Source organism: Schistocerca serialis, chromosome 7 (assembly GCF_023864345.2).
Source record: "Schistocerca serialis cubense isolate TAMUIC-IGC-003099 chromosome 7, iqSchSeri2.2, whole genome shotgun sequence".
In the NCBI taxonomy this organism is placed as follows: Eukaryota; Metazoa; Arthropoda; class Insecta; order Orthoptera; family Acrididae; genus Schistocerca; species Schistocerca serialis.
In genome coordinates, this window is record NC_064644.1 from 505842409 (window position 1) to 505847221 (window position 4813).

Here is a 4813-nt window from a genome sequence, read left to right on the forward strand (position 1 = left end):
ATTGGAACTAAGTATGTCCATTCATCGTCTAAGTGGGATGCTAACAACTGTTTATCAGCTTCTTCTAGCATAAATACTCTCACAGCCTTCTTGATGGATTTATTAACTTCAGTATACATTGTCACTATGATGACAGCATGATTGCTAATCCCTGTCACTATACTAACACTGTCGATAAGGTCGGGCGCGTTTGTAGCTAATACTAAAACTAACTAAATTCCGCCCGAACAGGCCTTGGAAGATCCAACGGTACCGACCGGCCGCCGTGTCATCCTCAGACCACAGGCGTCACTGGACGCGGATATGGAGGAACATGTGGTCAGCACACCGTTCTCCCAGCCGTATGTCACTTTACGAGACTTGAGCCGCCACATTCTCAATGAAGTAGCTCCTGTTTGCCTCACAAGTGCTGAGTGCACCCCACTTGCCAACAGCACTCGGCAGACCGGATTGGTCACCCATCCAAGTGCTATCCCAGCCCGACAGCGCTTAACTTTGGTGATTTGACGGGAACCAGTGTTAACACTGCAGCAAAACCGTTGGCTCGTGTTTGTATCCACAAGGTCTAAAATACCTCCATTGCGTGTGGGCTGTCGAGCTAGTTGTTCAAGACAGTGCGGAAAACGTGTTCAAAAGTACTTCATTAGACTGTATGGTTGTACCACCTGCAGTGAACATGTAGATGGCCCAATCTATACTGAATAGGTTAGAGTCGCCTCCAAGTAATACTGTGTGATTCGGGTATTTTAGTACTACTGATCGTAAAATTTTCTTGAACGATCCTACAACTGTTACTGTCGGGTTGGAAGAAAAAACACCTGTCAGCAAAGAGGTGGGTTCTTAGATGACTTCTGGAAGAGGCCGAGTTGATACTATAATATTATATCGTAACATCCCTTTATTATAACTAGAACATGATGAAGTACTTAACTCTGATCCATTGCCACAGGAGTGTCATGTATATTTGTTACTGTCATTGAACAGCAACATATCGCTTGATACAGTAAAAGATAATAGTTTCCTCTCTCACAGTACAAGTATCTATACACTTGTAGGTCTTCTTGTAATTTTATTACAGATCTGAAGCTGGTAACTTAGGTTTACCAAAACCGGTTATCTTCAATAAAGTTTTTTACAGCATTCTCGGCTAAGAAGCTCTTCTTCTAAGTATTCACTACAGACCATCCCTTCATATGACTGAACTAATCGTAAATTAATAATTATTGTTGGATGTACATGTCTGTTGTTTGACCCACCAGGTTAGCCCGACTCGGGTAGGCGCGCCGGCCACGGATCAAATCCGCCGGATTAACGACGAGGGCCAGTGTGCCGAACAGCCTGGATGTAGTTTTTAAGCGGTTTTCCACATCCCTCTAGGTGAATACCGGGCTGGTCCTCACCTCCCGCCTCAGTTACACGATTCACAGACATTTGACACACATCCGCGCTTTTCCATGATTTACACTAGACGCAGACAGATGGGGTACTCTGATTCTGTCCTGGGGGGTACGGAATGGCGGCAGGAAGGGCATGCGGCCACCCCTTCCAATTAACATGCTAAATCAATATCTCTTTTTCTTCTATTGCAGAAGGAGTACTGGAAACTTCCAGAGGTGAGCTCATAACACCGACTCTGGACCCTTCATCGATACAGCCGCCGACCCCTGCTTCACGTCGGTCTCGCGGAAGCAGCGCAGTACTGTCAATGTCTACGTCACGTCGTGCGGTGCCGTCAGACTACCACCTCAGCCTAGCAGTAGCAGGGCAGAGCCATCAGCGCCTGTGTCACCTCGTCCGAGGCCGTTAGGTTACCGGCCCCAGCCTATAGGTTGCAGAACGATGCTCTCGACGTCTGCGTCACCTCATCAGAGGTCACAAGGCTAATGCCCCAGTCTAACGGTAGCAGCGTCATACCATTAACGTCATCATCGTCACCCCACCCTGCATGTAGGAGCCCCAGAGCCCATCTGATCCACCAACACTAGGTAAAACAACACAGCCACGTTAGAGTACTCTGTGGTTGCTGCTGCTTTCTAGGGTAAGAACTTACCATGCCACACACAATATCAATGCTGGATTTCGAGATCCGGCTACCTTCCTTCATGCCTGTCAAACAGTGGTGGAAAGTGGAAAGGGATCTCCCTGAAATCACCAATGCCCAATGGTATCCCACCACCATATGCAAAGCAGTTCTCTACTGTGAGCTGTTGCACTTCCCTAAAGAAGGCAGAAACGATGTTGCAGAGAAAAGCATCGTCAAACTTTTGAGGAATAATGGCACGATATTGCGGGAATGTCAACTACACAGTGGTGTGGAACATTTGCTGACAGCAGTCGTCCTGAAATATTTTTCCAATACGAATAGAAGAGACTGTGGTGAGGCACTCAGCTGGGTACTCTATTTCGATGTATACTCACACATTTTTATTCAGTTAATTGGGAGGTCCAGTTTCATCCCTCTTCCAGATGATATTGCTACTAATCAGTGATGCTTTAATGTCCTGAATCTAGATGAGAAGGATGAATACTGCTTCACATGGTCACTTCTGGCTTGTGATAGAAATTACCTCAAAAATGCAGATCTTATAGATACGTAAAACACACATAACATATGCAGACATTATGACTTTGAAGGCATCTCATTCCCTGTCACAGCTCCAAACCTGCTAAAAGTTCGAGAGGCAGAACCTTAATTACTAGCTTCATGTTTACGGTATGTTTGTAGATGGGAAGAAAAGCAATCCAGAAGATGTGAAGCATAAAGTAGTTTGACCTCTGTACTTTTCCATTGCAGCCTTTCGGTATTCTAAACACGTACATCTATTGCTATTCCCAGAAGTCAAGAAGCAACACTGCATCTGGATCAAAAACATGTTCCGCCTGCTTTCCGCCTAAATGTCGAAAAAGATTGAGGCAAGGCACTTATGCCAAAGCTGCCTCAACTCTTTTACAAAATCTGAGTACTTAGAAAGACATCTGCTTGATTGCTCAAGCCGGGAACTAGTGCGTGTGAAAATGCCCACGAAGGAGAAAAACGTTTTAATGTTTAAGAACGCTCGCTACCAGGAATGAGTCCCTTTGTTGCGTATGCCGATTCTGAACACTTATTAGTTCCTCTGGCGCACTGTGAAGTTGATCCCAATGCCCCTCACACCACTTTCACGGAACGACACATACTGTATACAGCAGCATTTCGGGTTGTATGCTAATATTATTCCAGTCGCAAAATATTTGACTCATATGTCAGGTGATAATCCTGTGAGATGGTTGCTCTCTGAGCTCGAAAAACATGCTTGGGATGTTAATGGCCTTTAAGCATAAACTTCATGGTTACCGGATCACAGGGAAATGATGCTTCATACAACCAGGCAGTTAAATGTCATTTGTGACCTGTCTTTGGATAGAAAAGCGGGAACTTCTCATAGGGACCACTGTCATCTAAGAATAAAGTTCCACAATGCAGCTCACAAAGCATGCAGTTTGAAGTACAACTCTCACAATACATACCCGACTTCTGTCATAATTTGTGGGGGGTGATGCTCACTTTCTTGTTGAGCGTTTGAGTGCTTTCGGGTTGGAGAATGATAAGGTCAGTATCATACCTGACAATGTAGAAAAGCACAGTTCATTTACTAAGCGAATGACGCCAAGAATATCGCTCCGCTTCCTAGATTCGCTAAGGTTTATACAGGCACCTCTTCAAAAACTTGCTGAGGTGGTGCGACATGAGGACAGGCTAATCACTTGGGCTGAATTTCCCAACGATGCAAAGTTTCAGCTTGCTAAAAAGAAGGGCGTCTTTCCATATGAATTTGATGGAGAGACTCGGCAAAACTAATATGCCCAATATGACCACATTCGCCAGCAAACTCACAGACACTGCGATAACAGACGAGAAACGTAGGCATGTGGCAATTGTTTGCCAGAAGTTCAGCATCACTGATTTATGTGGGGTTCGCTAAATTGTACATGGAGACAGATGTGCACATGCTCACAGATTTTTCTGAGAAATTCTGGAGTTTATCCCTGGGCACATGCAATCTCGATCCTGCCATCTATTACATCATGCTGGGACTTTCGTGGAAAGCAATATTAAAAAAGACATGTGTCAAACTGGAACTGTTGACCAATGTTGATATGTTTCTTTTTTCGAAATTGAGATTCGCAACGCACTTTGTCAGTATGTCCATAGGTATGCCAAGGTGAATAAACCTCAACTGAGTGAGCAAGAGTACAGGATCTGATGATCTGAGGCCATGCAACAAACTCTGCCATTTGGTGGATTCCAATGGCTGTCCTAAGATGAAATCGCCGAATTGAAGGGTAAGATCCTCAGTGTGGCTGCTGATGCTGCTAGGGGATACATTCTGGAGGCAGCCCTGGAATATTTCAGTGATTTGCGTGACAAGCATAGCACTGGGCACGCCTGTTCCCACGAAATGGCTCCGTCCGCAAGCTGATGACAACACTGGGAAATAAGCAACGACACATTCTACGCTATACAAACCTCCAGCAGCGACTGAGGTTGGTGATGCGACTTCTTAGATCCACCCACGACATCTCCTCCAAGTGGCGTCCCTGCTTGAAGGAGTATATTGATTTAAAAACTGAACAGAGGGCTCAAACGATGTGTGATTTGTAAAGATTTTTATAAATTAATGAATAATTTTTTAGCTAAGCCATGGAGAATGTCCGATATGCATTTAGCTTACAGTTGGGATGGGCATTATGGTGCAAGAGATTACATTACTAAGACAGATTTTCGTGGGCCACAATCTTCATGGAAGGACTAGTGGCTATGGAGATGGCTAAG

The 4813-nt window shown here is 44.8% G+C and overlaps 1 pseudogene; it reads right to left on the reverse strand.

The window, feature by feature from the left end:
• Positions 1 to 425: 425 nt before the first annotated feature.
• Positions 426 to 544, reverse strand: LOC126413511 (5S ribosomal RNA; annotated as a pseudogene).
• Between the last annotated feature and the right edge of the window lie 4269 nt (positions 545 to 4813).